Source organism: Chinchilla lanigera, unplaced genomic scaffold (genome assembly GCF_000276665.1).
Source record: "Chinchilla lanigera isolate Chin_1 unplaced genomic scaffold, ChiLan1.0 scaffold00004, whole genome shotgun sequence".
Classification (NCBI taxonomy): Eukaryota; Metazoa; Chordata; class Mammalia; order Rodentia; family Chinchillidae; genus Chinchilla; species Chinchilla lanigera.
In genome coordinates this window covers 19,563,105-19,586,245 of record NW_004955405.1, presented here as the reverse complement: position 1 = coordinate 19,586,245, position 23,141 = coordinate 19,563,105, and the positions used below count along the sequence as shown (strand labels likewise).

General features: G+C 34.3%; 1 long non-coding RNA gene across 1 annotated transcript; it reads right to left on the bottom strand.

The window, feature by feature from the left end:
- Positions 1 to 7,833: 7,833 nt before the first annotated feature.
- LOC106149320 lies at positions 7,834 to 11,845 on the bottom strand. The gene is made up of 3 exons (XR_001235421.1): positions 11,126 to 11,845; positions 9,483 to 9,631; positions 7,834 to 8,689 (listed from the first exon to the last, which is right to left on the bottom strand). It is a non-coding gene; the product is annotated as an uncharacterized LOC106149320 (long non-coding RNA).
- Positions 11,846 to 23,141: the final 11,296 nt, after the last annotated feature.

Here is a 23,141-nt window from a genome sequence, read left to right as displayed (position 1 = left end):
TCCCCCAACCAGAACCCATCCAAAAAAATAAACTGCACCTTTTCAAAGTAATCACTATTAGTTGAATTTTTGTTTGGTTCACTGTTTCGAATTTGACTCAGTTTTAGCTAAATTCCAAATAGCTGATCCTTCCCATAATTCCTCTGACTTCTGTTTCATGATACTACAGATGAGCTGGTGGTTGTCATAGTCTTAAGCAATACAGGAGGCTGAGTAATTATGTTTCCCTTTTCAAGAGAAGAATCAAGGGTGTGAGGGGAAGAGGGTTGATTCATTATTTACCAGGGATGTCTACAATTCAAAACCAAAACGCATCAGATTGACAGTGATAATTACTTTCCCGAAGAGGAAACCTTCAAAACATTAGCAAATTCATTTATTCATTCAGCAAATGTTTATTTTATGACCATAATAAGTTAGGCAGTTTTCTCTATGCTGGGGGCTTTGCTCTTATGGAGACACCAAATGGTAACAGAAAACCAAATGAAGTAGAAAAGGTTGGAAAATAATAAGGGATCCAAAAGCAATAACATGGAGACAAGCTATACAATGCTTGGGCGATGGGACTCACTCTACGTTGAAGGTCGGTGTGTCTCCTCAATTTTATAGTGTGATGCAGAAATGTCTGTGTGTTCCTTCCTGTAAGCTCAGATTGAGTGGGTGCTGTATATAACCAAAAGAAAAGTTGTAAAAGACAGAAAACTGACCCCAAAGGTGTTCATGAGTTTGGAAAGAACAAACAGTAAGCCAAACTGACTCCAGTTTTCTCTTTTGCCACGAGCCCCTACCTTCCACCTTCAATATGCAGGCCTTGTCCAAATCCAATTAAAATAATTTCTGTCAGAACAACAGGGGTTCAGGAAGGGCCTGAATCACACTGCCATCTGATTCTGTGTTTTTGGCTCTGAGTGATGCTCCAGGCCTGGAGACACTGGAACCCAGTTCACTTCAGATCTAAAATGTCATCAACATTATATTCACTGACTAGCCTCGTTTTTATTGCAGTGTGTTTATTGACAACTTTAAGAAGGAGACTCATTCTTATCAAAATCAAATTTTTAAGAGTCAGTGAGAGGAAGCTCAAGTGCCATGTACTACCAAGGACGTTTTCTTCTGTGTTGACAGCAAATGAAACGGCCATTTAGAAAAGACACTGTGCAGTCTATAGCGTTCATCAAGCCATAATACACTGTGGGTTTAAGCCTCTCTTTGGTGCCTGGGAGAGCAGGTTGAGCCTTTTTTCACAGAAGAATAAAAACTCTTTCTGCATTTCTCACACGTACTGATGCAGTATTATGACAATCTACCTGCTGAACAATGGTTTAGCTGAAATCTACACTCCGAAGGAAGGAAGGCTAGCATAGAGGTTTTTAGAACTTTTTATGTGCTGCTTAGGCACTGTGTTAGATAAATACATCCCTGGTGCCCTTCAATTTCCATTTAAGTATTTCACCAGAACATCAACTTCTGCCCTTGAACACACCCCTCTATTATGTTTAAGTCATTCTTCAATATTTACTGAGAGACAAACTTGGCAGCTTCCTGGCTGATGTATGAGTCTATCAATACAGGAGAACAATGTACAGATTGTCACAACAGAAACACATACTTCTAATGGGTTAAAGGTGCAGATTTAAAGAGTCCTCTCAAAGAAACTATATTCGGGAGACGGAGGATTCTCTGTACAGTATTTAAATTATACACATATAACCTCTGTCTTAAAAGTAGACTTAGAAGTGACAAAGAAAGAAAACAAATGATTTTATTAACTTCCTTCTGATTTTTTAAAAAAAGCTTTCGTATATTAAGATCAGCAAAAGCAATAAAAATGAAAATAATACAGTGCCAATCATGGAAGGAGAGAAGGGTAGAGTGTCAAGCACTGGGACACAGGTTGAAAGGGTTTGTGGTGCACCCCCTGGCCAGTGCACAAATGAAACCATTTCCTGTGGCTCCTCACAAAATCAGACAATCCAGGAAGGCAAGCATTACAAGTTAGTTGATTTATATTCTACATTTTTATTGTTCCTTTTTGTAACTTAAACATATTGACTTTTCCCCATTTTTTTCTTTCCAACCAAGGTTATAAAAGTAATCTGAATTGCATATTAGCTCTTTTATATCTCCATGAACCTCTCAGCATGTCACATTTAAAAGTGAATATTTAGATGTGAGTAGTAAAGTTTACCAAGATACGTGAATTGTATTTTTGACATATATCCATAAATTAATTACCCAAGTACTTATACATTTCACAAAAATTATTGCATTTTCTCCATTAGTTACTTATTGGCCAAAATTCTATTAACATTCAGGTATTATTTGGACATGATTTTTTAGGTGGATTAAATCTTACAAAATAAAACATGAACCTCCAGGGAGACTGAAAACTGCCACATTTTACAATTATCAGATAAAGTCTAAGGCAATAAATATTGTGTTTAAAACATCTGGGAAGACATTATTTCTAAAAATAAATTGTAAATTAAACCTTAGTTTATTTTACAGAGATTTAAAGCTGTAGATCAATATATGGCTGCCTCTATTAATTTAATCTATTGTTTCCTCATATTCTCTATTTGCAAGAAGGTGATAATCATAATCCCTCTGTGTATGGTGAAGAGTATTGCAAAGATAATTGTGATGATATTTGTGACCATGCTTTGAATTACTTTGATAGTGTATAACATATATATACACACACACATAAATATGACCAACATTAATTGTTTTAGAGGAGCTATAGGAATGAACATTTAACAATATGTTTACTCTTTAATCCAAAGAAAAATGTATGAATATTTTTTGAAGGGAATTAGTGTTTTATCACGTTATGATTTAGGCAATTCAGAATAAATACTATTGACTTCCTTCCTTGACTTTATTATTTTTAGTCACTCTAGTAAATCCTCATAAACCAGGATTCACTGGCAAATTTTCTGGACTGGTAGATTTAAACCTACGAGCACATTTATATCTTTCTACTCTGTTGGCTGTCCCCAGTTACTAAATTGTGTTCTTAATGTTGATTTTGAAAAGCCATTGTGTTGTTTTCAATCTTAATGAGGTTAATTTCAATCCACCCTTTCACCTATAAATAAAGAGGAGTGGTGAGGCCACTTACCTACAACAGGCAATCCATTGATCCTTCCATCAGAATAAGCAGCTGCACGCAAGAGGGACAGTGGGTGAGGATTATACGGATGTAGCTGTAATTTGGTTGAATTTATTCTTTTCTATGACTTTTTCGTGCATTATTTGAGAGCGTTCTACCTGGGTATAACCCCCAGTTGAATTGTGGCTATTCATGGTCTCAAGGTCACCAATAAATGTAGAACTGAATTTAATTTTCATTGCCCTGGAGAAATAGCACTGGAAATGGCTGCTATACCAGCTTGTCTGTCTAATAGATACTTTCTCTGTGCTCCCAAGGCATCTTGTCTACAGACAAATTTTTACTTGGACAAATAAATAATCCAGAAAAAGATGTATCATTGCAGCAGACTAAAAAAATGGTTTTGCACTTTCACTTTCAGCAACTAGAAGAGTGTCTGGAATTTCCCAGATGCAATATAAAATAAGCTTATATGAATGAATGAGGGACAAGTCAGAATCGCTCATTAACTACTAGATTTCAGTTTTGAAAAAAGTCCATCATATTCTGAGGTCAGATAAAATCACAAAGGGAGGCTTGGAAAGGAACTTGGGAGAAAACTTCAGTATAATCTGAATAGTCCATTGGAGCACAAATTACTTTGTAGGGGATGGGGAATCATTTTTTTAGATTACTTAGTTGCACACAGATAAAGCAAGTGTTCTGCTTATCCTTATCCTTGAGGGAAATGGTTTTGGATCTTTTTAATCTGAGTTCTACTTCTGAATATTTACTCCTTTTGTTAGGATGGTGCATTCCTCTTTGGGCAGTTCACAAAATAGGAAGACCTGAGTCCTAGACACTGAGGGTTATAATTATATGAACTCTAACCAAGAATTAAATGGTAGACCTAACGTTTTAGATGATTCTGTGTATTTTGAATACTGATCGAGTCCAAAGAAGACTCCTTCACATCTTTGCCCTATGCCCATAAAAAGATAACTGCTGTTAGGTATGCAGGTTCTTGTATTGTGCTACTACTGAAGGTTGAGACAGACCCCACTTCCAAGGGTATTGTTTATTTGAGAGCTGAAGCATGACGAAAGGTCAGCAAAATGTCAAAAGAACTTACCAAACCCCTTCTTGTAGGTGTGCAAGAAGGTCTTGTCTGAGGAAGTACCTTTTCCAGGAGTAGTGAGTGATCATTTTCTTGCTTTTTATTCCCATTTGTAGTTCTAGCAGTATCTTCAAAATGTGAAGTGCATGTAAAATTTCTAAAGGAGGGGCTGGGGATTTAGCCGGGGCTGGGGATTTAGCTCAGCGGCAAAAGCGCCTGCCTGGCAAGTGCAAGGTCGTGAGTTCGGTTCCCGGTACCGGAGAAAAACCAAAAAAAAAAAAAAAAAAAAATTTCTAAAGGAGGTTGAAATGACATTTTACATTTACAATATAACATTTCATATTTCTCTCCTTCAATTTGAGTATAGGTTGGTTTTTATCTATGCAGTACAATATGGTAGTTAATAGCTAATGCTGGCCTAAAGTACCATAAATGCAATGTAATGATACATCTTAAAAGAAAGTACAATACATGTTAATAATGAGAAAGTAATAGATCTTAATAATGTTATATATATATATATATTTGTTTTGTTTTGTTTTGTTTTGTTTTGGCTTTTCGAGACATTGTCCAGCTATGTTGCTCAGTCTGGCCTTGAGCTCATTTTGTAGCTCAGGCTGGTCTTGAACTCACAGCGATCCTCCTGCTTCAGCCTCCTGAGTGCTGGGATTTCAGGCGTGCGCCACCACACTTGGTATGTTTTATGTTTTTTTCTAGCTTTTTTTTTTGGTACTGGGAATTGAACTCAGGGCCGTGCACTTGCCAGGCAGGTGCTTGTGCTGTTGAGCTATATCCCTGGTCCTTATATTGGCTATATGTTGAAATGACATTATTCAGATTTGTTGAGTAAAATTAAATACATGATTAAAATTAATTTCACTTTTTATTTTGTTTTTTTCATTATGACAAATAGAAATTTCAAAGTAACATATGTAGCACTATATTTCTAATAAACATTGCTTGTTTAGACTTAAATTGGTGAAATGTGACACCAGATATTCGCAAAGGCACTCAACTGAAAACTAAATGTCAGAAAACAGAATAGTTGTACTAATTTCATGATGTGTAAGATTTAATTCAAATTTTAAAACATGGTTACTTTTTTTTTTGGTACCAGGAATCGAACTCAGGACCTTGCACTTGCTAGATAGGTGCTTGTGCCACTGAGCTATATTCTCACCCCAAACATGTTTACTTTTTTCTGTTAAATTAGTTAAAACACTGGGAAGGGAAAGCTCATGAAATAGTGCTGACTATGTGGCTAATGAAAAATATATATCCTGTAACTTGACCAAAAACCTAGGCTCATTTTTGTGCTATGTTTAGGCCTACTTTGAATGGGTACAAAGCAATGTCAATTCAACTATGCTCATACTGGAAATGGTTTTTGAAATATTTTATAAAATAAATACTAAAGGACACCTTTTAACCACTCCTCAGTACACTACAAAAATGTCAACTGCATTCTGTGAAAATGAGATAAATAGAAGAGTTAAGGAAAACAACAGAAAGTTCTCAAGATGTGAATGATGAAAACACACTCTAAATTCAAAGAATGTTAAGAAAAGATCCTTGAAGCTCTTGCGTTTTGGGGGAGATGTTTGTGACATTTCTGTATATCACCTTATTTAACTATTACACAGAACCATTTCCTGTTAAATGAATTTCATTGTAACAGGATAAATCATTAGGAGTTGGACTTAAGCACAGAATTCTTCTTTGACCAATTTCAAAACAGGTCTGAGAGTTTCATAGAATGTACATATTTATAAAACTGTGCCTTTGGGATAGCATATGTCTTACTGTTGTCATAAGAACTTGAAGCTTCCCTATTGATCAACATGTTTTGAATTTGAACATGATGCTTTGGGAATGTTTAAATTATTGTGTACGTAGTGCACAAATCTAATTACAGAAAATGGTTATCCCATTAAATATCTCTATTAGGCTCAGAGTAAATGATAGAAGAAGGTATTAAATACATTCAAACAATCTTTTAAGTTGTAACAACAAAAATAGTGAGCTATAGGTTCTTAAAAGAAAATTAAGTCTTGAACTTGTGCTCTCTAATGCTGCTCAGTATGAACTGCTGCTTGCCATTGATAATGTTGACAAAACTTTAAAAAGTAAACAAATCTAAGGTCAGCTATTTCAAGTTCAGACAGTTTAAAATAAAGTATTTTTAAATAATTCTAAATTAAAAATGTGTACGAAATGTGCAGTACGTGGGGTAGGGGGGTTAGCTCAGTACTGCAGTGGCCTGCCTGGTAAGCACAAGGTCCTGAGTTTGATTCCCAGTACCCCCCAAATATACAATACAATGACCTTCTAATAAAATATAAAGAAACTAAGTATATGAAAATATTTGTATGTCTATATAGGGGAAGATTCACATAAAATAAATACCAGAATTAATTTCTGAGGTGATTAAATTCAAGGTATTATCTTGATAGAAGGTACTTGAACAAATTAAGCATTATATTACTAATTTAAATTTTCTTCATAATAGCCTAACCCTGAAAGATTAGCATGAATTCAAGAAACTACTTCAGTTCTAGATGTTGAATTATGACGTGATAAAAATCTTGATATGTGTAACATAAAATTATTAAAATTGTTATGATCGTTTCTTCTAGGCATTAATTTTTAAATATTACTCCCATTAAAGTGTTGGACTATATAGTTTTGTTGAGTTATTGTTAGAATGAAACATTATTTTACACTTTTATTAAGAATTCTGGGCATATTTCCCTAAAGTTATTGAGACAAATAAGCTTGAAGTCCTATAATGATTCAGAAAAGTTGTCTAATTTGATGTTACTGTCATTAGATTACAAACTATGTAAAGACCCTGATTATTATAAAATATAGATAATATCATTGACATTAAGGAAAGAAAAGACTCATGAAGTGAATAAAGTAATTTATTATTGATATTTATTTTTCTTTGTAACATTCCACTTCCTTTCTCTATTCAATGAAACAACCAAGAATGGGTTGTACAATAATTACATTCTGCCATTCTTATATTTTATCTGCCTTCAATAATAAAAGATACTGATTCTTACTTAACACATATTGTCCAGTATATCTACTGTGAAGGTCAATGTAGAAGTATGGAATAAATTTCACTTAACAGCCTGGAATCCTCATTGATAACATGTAAATATTTAGTCACGTTGTATGCAGGCCTATATTTGTAATGTTGTCCAGGCGGGTCTGAGCCTCATGGTGAGATTTGCTCTGAAGAAATGGACTTTGCCATTTTTACTAATCATGTGACTAAGCCACTCAGAGTGTCAAAGTATAATTTTCTGAAAGTTAAAAATATAACTCAGAAAAACACAAAATAAGCCCAGGTCAAAAGCTTTAATGAAAGATTAAGCCAAAGGTTAATCTGGTTCAATAGTATACAGTTATAACCAAAGTATGTTTGGTCACAGAAGGGAAAAATAGTGCTGAAATGGCACCATTAAATTAAATACAAAACTGTTTAATGTCCTCCAGGACCATAAAAAGTAACCTTTGGGGTTATATTTTTTTCTATGAGGCAGAATCATTTGCATCTCAACTGGACAAAAATCATTTGCAATTTAACGGTCTTTGAAAGGTTAAGTCTAACTGCGCAAGAGTGTGGAACTTTATCAATAGTAAATAGTGAGGCAAATAAAAAAGAATCTTAAGGAATCTGACAAGCTTGGGGAAGATCTCTTAGACAGCACTCTGGTATACCTCAGAAAGGACATATGGTCACCCTTTCGTATCCCAAGTTTTGAACCCTTTCTTAGTAAAAGAAAGGAAATACTGTCTGGGAAACTCAGTCTTAAACTAAAGTAAAAGGACTCCTTCACGAACTGAAGCTTATGCACGGACTCTCATAAAAATGACTCACAAGCACTGCAGGTGATAAGAGTAACCTGACCCCACATATAGCAGAGACAGCCCAGAAATCAGGCCAGGAGGTTCCCACCACTGGGATTCCCGAATAGTGGGCCTGGACTTGTACACTCCAAAAGCAGCCTTCTGTTATAATAATTTTAATTTGCTGTGATTTATAGTCTGTCTTAGTTTTAAGACCTCAGTAAATTATTGTCAAGTGTTTATAACTTCATCTTTAATTGTGTGACAGGAAATTAAAGGCCTGTTCCAGTTTGAAGTGACATATTCATGTTAGACATGCAGAGAAAGGGCAGGACCAGTGTCTGTTCTCATATCAGTGCCGGAGTGGTGGCAACAGCAATGGCTTAAGGAATGTGACCAGGAGAAAACGGTAAAGAACACTTACTGACGTTGTTGGGAACACGAAGAAGAGGAGCCACGTGGGTCTAGCTTGGCAAGTGACAGTGGCAAGTGAAGGATCACATTAAATTCCTGGGTAAATGCATATTAAATCTCTTGGAGGGTAGAGGTGTAGCTCAGGGGTAGAGCACTTGCCTGAAACTCTTGGAGAGAAAGCCTGGAAGAGACTGGATTTCCTTCTGAAAAAAGAACGAGGGCACAGAGCACTTGTGTTTGTTGAATTGTAGTACAAGGACTGCACATACCAACTCTACAATCATACTTCCTGGTTCAAATCCTAGTTCCATCTTTTAGTAGCTATGTGGATTTGATCATATTACCTAGCTTCCTTATGCCTCAGTTTCCCCATCAGTAAAATAGGGATAAAGCATCTATCACAATAATCTTTATAAAAATTAAATGAATATCTATCTTAGTACACTTAAAACAAGGCCTATCATACTGTATACATTTTGGCTATTTTTCCTCTTGGAATAAGCTCTATTCTTGTCCTTTTATGCTCATCCCCAAATAATAGGAATGGAAGGTTGCAAATTATGTTCCCCTTACTCTCTAGGTTCAGAGATAGGGGAAAGGAAGAAAAATGATGCCATTTTCCCATCCCTTTGGGGATGCCTGCAGCAGAATGAGCACAGCAGTGTCAGATGGCCCTTCGGTGGATGAGGCTTCCAGATCCACATTCAGCTACAGTAACATCAGGGCCTAAGCCAACAGCCAAAATGCGGCAAGGCACGCCCACACCTCAGGAGAAGTAGCGTCTCTGGTCCAGCAAACCTACACTCTTTTGTTCTCCCACCCAGTACAACAACTTTGATCTACATTAAATCCCTCTGCAATTGAATTATGTAGAATAGTTTCTTTTCTTAACTGTGGATTCATTACTGCTATTACTACCACTTACAGTAATATTTTATTACTATATTTTGAAACATTAGTCAGACACAGAAAAGCCTGAGAGTATTACTTTCCTACCTAATTTTCCAATTCACTACTCCAATCCTTTTTTCCACAGACTTTGTCCTTGTGCCAGAAGTGCACATAGCAAATGATCAATAGTTATATAAACTGGTGTCTTCTTTAACTACTCCACTGTAGATTTATCTTCATCACCGATCAATGGCCTAATGGGGGGAGAGATTTAGGTCTTTTTAAACCAGTCTAAGAAAGATCACTGGTATACTAGAGAATAGATTGTTGAACAATTAGAAAAATGTATGATCAATAATAGGAGAGTTGTTATGTCCTAAAAAAGGCAAACATCTCTAGAAATATTGTGTGATTTATCTTTAATACATTATCTTTTTTCAGTACTCTATTGATTACATATGACTTATAACAGTTTGAAGGAGAAAATATATTCCATAGGTAACCTTGTAAGCAAAGGTAGTTTATTTCTAATAGCTGGCCTGCCTTGGTAAGACATCCTTTGTTCAATGAATTTAGGGATCAGAACTACACATTCATATAGGAGTTTGTGGAGTATGAGAGCTTAAAGCTGGGAAATAATTCAAAAATGATCCGGAGGAGACAGAATCAATAAAAGAGAAAGTATCTGACCCAGAAGTGACTTAAATTATATAAAGGAGCACCCCGATTCACATTTAAGTTTGCTAAGTTTTCTTTGATTCTCATGCTGCCTTTTCTTTATGAGTTTACATTTATCTTTAAATTACCATATCCATCTTTCCTCATTTCCCTCTGTTAGACTTTGGAGAACACAATTGTTAAATTTTTCATCTTCACTGCTAGCTTTTGCTGCCAAATGAGAGCTCCTTATTACAGAGTTACACAGACATATAGCCACTCATAACCATGTTAGTTACAGCATGTCTTTACTTTGAACGACTCTTTCCAACAACATTTTTCAGTAAGTCTCTTTTTTTTAGTAGATTGATCTTTTTATTAATAAACTAAAGGATATAACTGTTTAATGTATGACTAAGATAGAGGCTCATATTGAGATGTGACCCACAGAACAGCATCACTGTTACACTTTCATCCTGAGGGATAGCTAATTAGTCTGTACATAAGACAGTCTGCTATGTTCTGAAAGCTGGAAATGGAAAATATGAAGAACTTCTGAAATAACTTGAGGAGTCACTGATGGGAAGACAGTGGTGAGCACATTGGCATTTTAAACAGATCACTTGAGCTCAATCTGTATCTCTCTTTAAGGATTTTTTTTTTTTTTTTTTGGTACCGGGACTCAAACTCAGGACCTTGCGCTTGCCAGGCAGGCACTTAGGCCACTGAGCTATATTCCTGGCTCTTCAAGGTTGTTTTCATTTTCTCTGTCTCTCCTCTTCCTTCTGTTTCTTCCTCCCCCTCATTCTCCCCGTCTCCCTTGCTCTCACAGTCTCCTCCACGTATAACATACAAACCCCACACACAGACGTTACACCAGGGTAAACAAACCATCGAACATGGGTCCAAGGCAGCCACCTGTTTTTGAGATAAAATGTTATTAGAACACAACTGCATGCTTTATTTACATATTGTCTATGGATGTCTCTTTTATTTGTTTCAAAAGTAGTTTAGTAGTAGTAACGAAGTTCACACAGCTCCCAAACCTAAGATATTTGTGCCTGGGCCCTTTATGGAAAATATTTGCTTACCTCTTGTGCCAAGTATTGTAGAAATTCAAGAATTATTAGTCTTTTTGTTTTACTTAAGAAAATATGATACGATGCCCAGTTACCAGACGGTGGTTTATATAACACCATTCTTCAGGAGAAGGAACTAAAGCACTCTGCAGAAATGGCTGATTCTAGGACTAGGGAAGAAATAACACAAGATGAACCTGAGCATCCCATAGTGCATGAAAGTAAAGAAGTGATTAAAAATTTACACCCCCCCAGTTATATTAGAGCTGTGTCAACTGCACACAGGAGTTAAAGTGCTCCCTATGGCCAAAGCTGGAACAATTTAAGATAATAAATAAATAAACAAAATAGATTATAAGCCAAAGTTTTAATTAATGTCCAAGATTCCATGTCAATGTGTACATGATTCCATATCTATAAATAACTGACTGAATAAAGAAATAAACAAACTCCCAGTACAGATGAATTCCAAGTAATTTACTTAAACATTCTGCCCTTAGGAAGAGGAAATATAACTGTCAATTCCTTCAGTCTTCCATAAAGTACAGTATTGAAAAGAGGAGGGAAAATAATGCCTTTAAGGGGGAGAAAAGCACAGACACTACCTCAACCAAGTGATCAGTGTTTACATAAACAGAAATTAGACTGATGGTCTGTGTCCTTCCTTGATATGGTAAGAGGAAAATGGCATTTTTCCTCTGTGGTCATATCAGAACTACATTAACCAAATGAAAATGAGAAAGATTCTACAAAGTATCTGACCAGTACACCTCAAAAATGCCAAGGTCATCAAAAACTAGGAAGCTCAGGACTTCCTAGTCACCACTGAGACTAAGAAATATCTAATGCAATGTGGGTTCCTGGGTGAATCCTGGAACAGAAAAGGGTCATTAGATAAAAACAGAATCTCAACAAACTATGCAAGTCAGTTAATGATAATGTGCCAATGTTGTGTCATATTAATTGTAACAAATTTATCATGTTAATATAAATTGCTAAGAGGGAAAAGTAAGTGTGAGGTAGATGTGAATGATGCACTAGTTTTACAAGCTTTGTGTAAATGTAAAAATACTCTAAAATTAAACATTTATTTTGAAATTTGACAGAAAACACTCAAAGGTTATTTAGATAGCCATATCTTACACTATGAGATGTAGAAATTATTTTAACAAGGCAAAATAAAATGAATGAAAACTTCTAAATATGTTTATTCTCACAGTAATATTCTTTCTTAAAATAGTTTACTTGAAAATTTTTGCAGCTTTTGCATTGACAACTAATGGATTCCTATCCTAAAAATTTTAGAGAAATAAGGAACTCAGTTTGAAGTAGAAAAGACAAAAATAGCAGGAAACAATAATCATGCTCAGAATATAATAAAGTCATTCAGAGGTTCTTCAGAATAGCACAAAAAAGAGAGAAAAGGACACTGTTAAAACATAAAAATCTACTGGGGACATATTTATCTAAAGAATTGTACTCTGGAAAAAAGTATAAAATCACTAGTATAACAACTGGGAAATTACAGCAAGCAATACAATGAAATGGCAGTTCATTTGTATATTTGGAGGAAAAAATCAGCATAATAATAAAGAAAAAATTCTTACATTTGAAGAAAAAATACTATAAATCACACCATATTTCCTAAGAAATAACTATCTCTGGGTAGAAATCGTTCAGCTTATAATGCAAGGACAGTTCTATGCCAAAAATCAATCTAAAATTGACACCATTCATCCTAGATATTGTTAAAGTTTGAATGCTTTTAAGAAGGTAAGCAAAGAAAAACAAAGCTGCCATCAGAAGCAGATTAAACCTAGAACAACATATTTAGCTTTGAAAGGACAGTTCTCAGCTAAATTAAGTGAGGTTGGCAATCTTTCTGAAATGGAAACTGATATTGCACAAGGACGATATCAGGTCAGAATAGTGAGTCATTGGAACCGTGCACATCTGACACTAGAACCAAAGGATAGACCCTAACTCAATTCTCAGGAAATCTCTTTTTCACTGTGTACAATACAAAGAAACAACTCAGTCATTTAAGAGACTAATCACATTTCCACCAATAGACATTCATGGAAAAATAGTTAACCACAAATCAATAACTTCAAAGGCTTTCCTGTTGAAAACTGTCAGAAAAACATTTAAAATCACCCTGCTTTTGACTTACAATTATTTTTGAAAATATTGCTAGCCTTCAGCTCGAGATAATTAAAAGATTTCACCATATTTGATGATGCTAGATTGGGGAATAACTGTTAAATAGAAAATACTTATTAGCTTATTAGCACTACATATTAATAAACATATAAAATCAATATAATATGCAAGTATCAAAATAATTTTAAAAATACAGTTATGCTGATTAACTCTAAATTACATTCATAAGTTTTCTACATTTGCTTTTCCTTTGAACTGTGATTTGAATTTTTTTTTGGAAAACGAATTCTATGAGAGAAGAGAAAAATAAAGGAAAGTCAGACAAACTTAGACCTATCCCTTTGGGTGTTTGACAGTTATACTGTTTAACTTCTTTGCTGAAAGGGAAAGAATTAATCTTGCTTGTCTCACTATAACTTTAGAGCAGATCATCTATCAACACTCATTTATTTGACAAATGTTTATTGATTTCAGGCTGGGGATATAGCTCAGTGGCACAGTGCCTGCTTGGCAGGCTCAAGGTCCTGAGTTTGATTCCGGGTATCAAAGGAAAAAAAAAATTTATTGATTGCAAAATGTACATTTCTCATTATGCTAAAATTCTGCTCACACAAGTGTAAGCAAAATCAGATTCTCTGCCCTCATGGAGCTAATAGTCTGATAGATGAGACAGGTATCCATTCAATAGTACAGGAACAAATGTGAAATTGCCCTCATAATAATTGCTAGAAAAGACAGGTGAATGGTGTTTTGAGATTTTTTTCAGAGCACTGGAAAAATCTTCACTGATAGTGTCACACTTGAGGTAAGACAGAAAGAGTAAATGAAAGTCCCCTAGATACGGGGAAGAGGAAAATTTTCCAGGCAGATGGAAGAATGTATATTCATACCTTGTGGTAAGAGATAGTAGATAATAGAAAATGTATTTTTTTCTTAAGAGAACAGGAAGTGACTTAAAAGTCTTAACCAGAAGTGACATGGGCATGTTGTGTTTTAAAAATTACATAAACTTCAATATGGGTAAATGAGAAGATGAGGCTGACCTCGAAGGAAGTGGATCATTTGAAAGATTATGAATGTTCAGAATTCAGATAATGAAAACTCCAGAAATACTTTTTTCCTTGGAGATGTTTAGAAGTGGATAGATTTGAGAACCATTTAGGAAATACTATGCACTGGACTTTGTGATGGATTGAAAATGAGTTGAGGGAATACAGCAAAGAGAAATAAATCTAAAAAAATGTCTCTTGGTTTTCAGATAGTTAAGTATACAAACTGAGCCTATTCATCAGACAGACTAAAAAGAAGACCATTAAAATGTGGGACATGAGTGGAATACAGTGGAATAGAGTAAAATAGAGTGACTTTATTCCCGATGTTAAGGCACAACTGAGACATACAAGACAGTACTTCCAGAACAGAAGAATAAAAATCCCTGAAACTCTGCTAGTCATAAGAACACTGGCAATAATGGTTAAGAGTAACTGTTTAAAAACTCGGTGTTGTTAATCACAGTCTTGGCATACTCACAGAAACTTTAGTAGAAGAAAGATAACTGAAAGTCAGTATGAGCCATGGGTTTTATGGCATCCTCTTCTTATTCCATATTAGCATTAAAACTCACCAGGTTCACAGCTCTATAGCTGGAAAAACTAACAAGCTAGCAGTCAGTGAGACAGAAAGGAGGTCTGAGGCTTCCTAAAAGTCCCACCACTAGTGAAGTATTACAAATTGACCTTTCTAGCAGCTCCTACATAGAGATTCATTCTTAGGGCTTATCTTTATTTGACCTAACTCAAAACTACCTCTATGTGAGTGAGTCTTATCTCAGGATGTTTGTGGAAAACAGTGGGAAGTGTTTAACATTACAGTTAGTGGAAGTGATGATAAAGTTGTAGCTAACAAGAAGTTGACCAAAAACCTTAAAAAGAAAAACAAGAATGAGATGATTATCTGGGGATTTGAAAATGTCTAACATATTCCTAAAAATAGCAAAGGGCATGTGCATAGGAATGGCTGTGCCTATATGCAGGAGTGATTTGAGAAGGCCCTAATCTTTCACCTTCAGATTACTCTCTAATCATTATATGGTCACCAAGTTAATTGAGAAGAAATTTCATTGGCTTCACATAACAAAGAATACACTTTACAAAATTAATTCAAGGAAGTCACTAACCAAGCAAACAGCAGTAGCATTCATCAACACCAAGACAATGATCAGAAATGGCAACAAGTTCCAGATAGTGAGGGGTTCTTTGATTTTCAGAGTTACTCATCATGTTACTTTAAATGTCTACTTTTTCAACAGCAAATTAAAAAGACAGAGGAAAGTATGGCCTACATACATTTTAAAATGTAGTCAATAGAAACTGCCACAAAGGAAGTCAGATGCTAGATTTAGTAGACAAAGACTGTAAGACAGTTATTACAATTATATTCAAAGATCTAAAAGAAACTATGTTGAAGGAGTAGTGGAAAATATGAGAAGGATATGTAGCCAGATGTAATATAAATGAAGATGTAGAAATTATTTAAACAAATGAGGTGGACATTTTGGAATTGAAAATACAATAACTTCAATAGTCAACTTTCAGCAATGGACAGAAGAGCTAGGTGAAAGAACAAGGAAACAGAAGATCTGAAATGTAGTATAAACAAATGGACTTAAATATCTACAGAATGCTGTATCAAATAACACACACATTTGTCTCAAGTACAAATGAAAATTTGTCCAAGATGTACCACATGTTAGGCCAGCAAAAAGATCTTCATACGTTTGAAAAGACTGAAATGACATAAATTTTGTCAGTTGCAATAGAATTAAACTTCAGAAGGGAAGAAAAACAAGAAACAAGAAAATTCACAAGGAGGAAATTAAAAAGTACACTCCTCAGTAACAAATGGCTCAAAAGAAAGCCCAGGGAAAATTATTTTGAGAGGAATTAAACAGAAACACTGTATAACAAAATCTATGAGATGCAACTAATGTAGAGATAAATTTATATCTAAACTTACCTACATTTAAAAAGAAAGATCTCTCAAATTAGTTACCTATCTTTCTACTATCAGAAACTAAAAAATAAAAGTAAATCCAAATCAAGCAGATAGAAAATAATAGATATTAAGAAGAAATTAGTAACAGGCAGAATAGGACAATAGCAATTTCAGCAAGATCAAAAATTCATTCTTTGAAAAGTCCAACAAAGGTGACAAAACTTTAGACAGAATGACTATGGAAAAATGAAAGAAGATATAAATCATTAAAATCAGAAACAAGGGAACTAATACTACCTACTTCACAGAATTTCACAAAGTTACAAGGGAGAACTATAAGCAACTGAATGCTAATACCATAGATGAAATGAAAAAATTCTATAAATACCAAAGCTTTGAAAAATGACTCAGAAAAACAAACTCTGAATAGACCTAAAGCAACTAAGGAAAATGAATTACTAATTAAGACACCATTCACAGGGAAAGGTCCAGGACCAAGTAACTTGTGAACTATAAATGGAAAAACATCTACCTTAGTGAATTACAGTCTTGAATATTGCTATATGACAGTATTCCCCAAATCAATTTATTCATTAAGTACAATTCCTACTGGTATGTCAGCTGCTTTGATTTTAGAAATTAAAAGGATGATCCTAATATTTATATTGAAATTCAAAAATTCAGGTAAGAAAAAATAATCTAAAAACAGAATAAAAATAGAACAATTCAAAATTTACAAAGCTACAGTAGTCAAAATAGTATGGTACTGGAATAAGAATAGAAAAATAGATTAGTAGGATGGAATTGTGAGTCTAGAAATAGGGCATTACATTTATGTTTAATTGATTTTCAATAACGATGCTGAGAAAATATGTATGTCACAACAAATATTACTCAAAACAATAAATATCCATTCTTTTCCATCTCCACTAAAGAGCGACAAGAATAAGCGTTAGATGGCTGTATGTGCAGAAACTGGAATTCTCATCCGCTGAGATAGCAAAGCCACTTTCGAAAATAGTGGTATTTCTTAAATTCTTGAAATTCTTGAAAATATTCAATGTAAAATTCACATAACAAATGAAAATAAGCCAATTATGGTGGTATATACCTATAATTCTAGCACTCCAGGAGACTGAGCCAGGAGGATTACAAATTTGAGACTAACCTGTGCAACTCAGCAAGGGGTCCTGCCTCAAAATTAATAAATGAAAAAATACATAAATAGAATTATAACTCAATGTGAAGGCCCTGGATACAATCCTCAGCACCTCCTACCAAAAACTGAACACAGATTCCCCTATTTGACCCCATAAAAAATAGTATTAATAATGCTTTTCTGTGAATCATAGGCATCAGTGTAACAGCTAAAGCCATAAATCTCTCAGTGGATTCTGTAAGAGTAAGTCTTTGTGTCCTGGGATTAAGCAATGGTTTTAGATGTGACCCCAAAAATATGAACCACAAAGGAAAAGGATAGGTAAATCAAACTATGTCAAATCTAAATAGTTATGTGTTTCAAAAAACTTCATAAAGAAAGTAAAAAGAGAACATACAGGAGGAAATACCTGCAAACTATGTTTTAGATATGTAAAGAACTCTTAAAAATAGACAATAAAAGATGAAAATCCACTTTTAAAAAGTAATGTAGCCAGACCTAGTGGCACACACCAATAATGCCAGGACTGTGGGAGGCTGAGGAAAGAGGTTCACAAGTTCTAGCCCAACCTGAGTAATTTAGTGACTTACACCCTGTTTCAAAATTTAAAAAGAAAAGGGCCAGGGATACAGCTCAAAAGCACAGTGCCTGCCTGGCAAGTGTGAGGTTATGAGTTCAATTCCTGGTAACAAACAAACAAACAAACAAAACTTTAAAAAGTTTAAAGGCTAAGGATGCAGCTTAGTGTTAAGACCCTGAATTCAATCCCTAGTTTCACCAAATAAAATCAAAGTATATGGACAGAAATTTTTGCAAAGAAAATGGTCAGTATAAGACCATGGAGAGACAATCATTAGTACTACAGAACTACAAATGAAAAACACAAGTATTACCTGACATTCATGTCAATGGCAAAAATCAGATGACAGTGACAATAACAAATGTTGAATAATAGGACCCTCAGACATTGCTGATGAGATTGCAAAGTGGCACAATCAATTGGAAAAAGTGTTCCATTTCCTCAGATTGATACGATACAGCAGCTTCACACCTAAGGATATGCTCAAGAGAAATGAAAACCTTTGTCTATAGGAAAACTCATATATGAATATTCAGCAGCATTATATATCACGGCAAAAGGGTGAAAAAAGAACGAATATTCACCAGCTGAGCAATGGATTAAAATATGATATATTTAAGCAAAGGAAAGTTACTTGGACATAAAGTAAATGAAATACTGAAACATGCTATAACATGGTTGAACTTTGAAAACATTATGGTAAATGAGTGAAGCCAGGCACAAAAGATCACACATTATACGATCCTATGTGTATTCAGTTCTCAGAATGGTTAAATTTAGATTAGTAGTTGATTAGAGATTGGGAAAGTTCAATTGGTAATTGATAGGGGGTTTCTTTGGGGGCTGATGAAAATTTTATGGCATGTGAATTGTTTCTCGATAATATATTGCCATAAAAATAAGTATAAAATAATAAATTTGAGTATCTCATGTTTACAGAAAAAGATTATAGTTTGGGTGCAAGTTACAATTTTTATATTAATTTTTTTCACTATGCTGTTAAATAGACAACTTTGTAATGAGGTTACAAGGCATAATATTTTTAGAGAATATTAAAATACAATAGGGGAGATATGAAGCCGAAGGAGCGCATATATGAGGAAAGCTCTGCAGAGAACCTCTTAAAAATATTACATTTATGTCCCTGGTTTACACTGGCTTAAAGCTATCATTTTAGAGAACAAAAATATGTCAAAAGATCCTTTGAAACCAGACAAGAAACATTACTAAGATAAAAGGAGCCAGCTGAGATTAAAGCATATGGTCTTCTGCTATTTTCCAAACTTCTCAAACTTTTCAAAGGCATTTGGAAAACAGAACAAATCATAAAGACAGAGCAGAAACTAAAGTTTTTCACAGTAACTGAAATTGCCAAATGTAAAATGCAAATAATTTTTAAGGCATTGGTTCTCCATTTTGAGAATGGTTGAATGTTTTCAGAGATGCTAAAAATGGGCTCAGTTTATACTGATGAAGAAAAGAGATTTCAATGAAAAAAAAATTCCTCTTCATGTATATGATGTTTTCAAAGCACTATTTGATTATCGGAGTCAATTATACACATTCTGGAGAAAGGCCAAAATTTTTCTGATTGTGTCCATTTCTACAAGAAATACATTTAACATGAAGTGAATCAGTCTGTAGCCTGATTGCTTTAATTACAGTGTCTCAGTCTGGTTTGTCCCACAATAGAATCTTATTGACAGACATACTTATGCCAAATTCTTTTGGCAAAGTCATTTGTTGGCATTTAAACAACTGCCAACTTTTAATATTAACATGTAGATATTCACAAGGCCAATAGGTGGATGCACTTTTCAACTGTGGGTTAAAAAGCTAATATGGCACATAGCAATTTTTTAAATGCAGTTTTCTGAAAGTTAAGGAAGGGAAGAGGGGAAAAATGATGGCATTTGCAGTCTAGTTCAAAGAAAGTAGTCTTGTTTCTTAGAGTATCTGTGTACTAATTTTCTTATCTGTAAATATAGAATACCTTCATAAAGATATAAGAAACAATAAATAAAACACTGTTATTAAATGTTCCTACATACATGACACATAAAAAGGACCTTCAGCAATATAACTATCTTTCTTTCTGTTACTATTGAATCTTACTTTACAAAAGAAATAAAGATCATGAGAAAAAAAGCATTGTTGTGTCATTGTAAGATATCTGAGTATTTATTAATCATTATAATAAGCTTTGCCCACACAAGTTCATGTTGTCGAAATTTGACTTATATCTGCATGAGGAAAGGTTATGAAGAAAATAATCTCTACTTAAATGTGGCACCTAGACATAATGTAAAACAGTGTTCTCCACCTTTTCTAGTTCAAAATAAAAAGGAAAGTTTTAGTTCAAGAGATCATGTAACAGACTGATAGAATGGAAAAACAAGACTGAAAAATGTCAAACTCTTGTTGACCTTCTTTCCTTTAGACAAAAAGTAGAACGGGGAAAAATGATTATTTTTCAGATGACTGTACTTGTCACTCAAATAAAATGGCACATACACATGAATGCTCCCAAATATTTTATATTTATGGAGGAGGTACGCTGTTCTTAACAAAATAAAAAGTGAGTTACCTATGGAGCTTCACTGGTGACATACACGGTGTGATCAATAAACATGGTGAATTAAAAAACTTTAAACATGATTTCAGTAAGATATACATTGCAATTAATCCTCATCAAAATACTCCCCTTCATAACATAACTTATATTATGTTTCTTACCACTTCCAGAAGCAGTCTGGAAGTCCACTTGCATATCTTTAGTTGTCCTAACTGGTAATACGGAAAGTGTGACAATATGAGTGTGTGTGAGTGTGTGTGAGTGTGTGTGTGTGTGTGTGTGTGTGTGTGTGTGTACACGTGGACATGGAAACAGCCCTGGGTTAGGGCAGAACAATCAGAGGATTTGAGCTGGGGTTGCATATGTTATTGATATATGACCAGGTATAGGGATAGAGAAAACATTTTGGCCAGCGAAACAAAAAGACTTCTGCAAGGAAAAAAAAAACACCTGGTAGGTCTTAGTGTGATAGAGTAGTTACTGTATAGGTACATTAAACTTTGAACTGGATTTAGAATCCAACCCTCTCTTAATCTGCATTTAATACCCAAGAGCAGAAGATTGAACTTTGTCCAAAGGTACTGACAGACTGCAAAGACAGGATGCAAGCAGCCAAGGTCATCTCCATATCTTTTCCAAGTCTAGTGGGTGTGTTGATCTGTTCAAGGAAGATTTAAATTAAAATCCAGTGAGCATTACCTACTGTGTGCCTGATGACATTTATCTCCTCACATCCTCTCAGGAAGCAATTTATTTATATTCATTAAGTTTACAGAGGCTGATTTATTAAAATAGAATGGAGTCAATCCTTCAAGCATCAGAAACGTTTTATAATTCTCATCCATCATTTGTTCTCTATTAGGAATTTTATACTTATCATAAAGTCAGGAGAAATAGCAAACACACTTACTGCACACCAGACACTGTTGCAAACCACTTACAGAGATTACCCCAGCTGATCCTCACAACAACCTATTCTATAGGTTCAGTGTAATCCAGTTTTACAATATGCAATGAAACCACAGATACTAAATCATTTGGCCAAGGTCACGCAAGTACTCAGTGATGGATCTGGGATTCAAAGTTAGCAGACTGGTTTCAAAACAGGCACTGTTCCTCAGAAATACTGTGCCTGAGAAATGAGTCACTTATCTAGGATTTTCACTTAAGTCTATCCAGTATTCCTCAAATTTTAATGCATTTCAGATTACTATATAAAAAGGAAGAAACCTAGAATCAAGAATTACGAGTAACATAATGGATATCAAGGACAATTTTTGCCTTACTAGCTGATTTTCAAACCTAACCCCAGTAAAAAGTAATCTACTGAAATCTGCAAATGCCCATACAGCCTGTGGTAACTTATCAATTCATTATGGCTCAGACATTTTATATAATACTAGTCTTCCTGAATTATGACAGTTAGTGTATGAAATTTCAGATATAAAATCAACATTTAGACATTTTATTAGGATTATCAACTAATTAAATATATTTTAATCACTCCATTTGTTTATTCATTCAATTTGTCCCTATTTGTCCCTTCTTTCTATCTATGCATTATTCATCCAGTACTACGTATTAGGTTTGCAAACAAAATTCAAACATAGACATTCATATAGGTGCAGCTTAGGCCCTTTTAACAAATACTGTAGGGAGCACCCTCATTGTTTAGTGTTGGTTTAACTCTTAGAAATATGCTGAATATTAACCAATAGAATTGAGTCTTTTGCCTAAAACCATACAGAAATTTATGATGCACACAATTATATCTCAATACTTATCCGTTAAAGCATTAAAAGAAAAAATTCTTGTACAAGATAAGAATTGTGAGAGTTTGAATTTGTTTGGCATGGTGATATTGTCCTTTTACAACTATTTAATAGAAATGACTTTTTAGGTCTAAAAATTTCTATCTCTTAATAATCTGAGGAATCCTGGTGAATCAATTGTAATTGCCTATATACTATTTAATATTTTCACTCTTTAAATATTTTCTTTTAATTTCTACAAATATGAACTTCCTGAATTAACAAACAGGTAAAATAATAGTTGATCATAATCTAAAGCACCAGGTTTAAAGAAATTCTGAGCTTGGAATTAGTAGTATGTTAAGTAGTAGTGTTCTTGACATATGATTATGCTGCAATTCATCCCTAAGTCACACTGTAAGGATGGGCATTCATACATAATATGAAAGCCAAATTCCTGAAACAGCACATTCTAAGTCAGAAGGTTTTTCATTACACGGAGGAAACATCTATAGTCATTCAGGAGTGAGGATCCCAAAGGGCTAGAAAACTACTAAAAAAGAAAAATGACCTGTCAGATGATAATTAAAACTACCTGCAGGCTTGGCATTGTTGGTACATAACAGAGATATCTAGTAACACACCTCTTTCTTTTCAAAGTCTATTTTTCAATCCAATTACTCAGTAATACTTATGCAACTCTATTTCCAATTCTATAGAAAATGAATAGATGAATGACATTTGCTTGATTTTTAGAATGCCTTGAAAGTTAACTTTATGGAACAAATCTCTTAGATAAGCCTAGG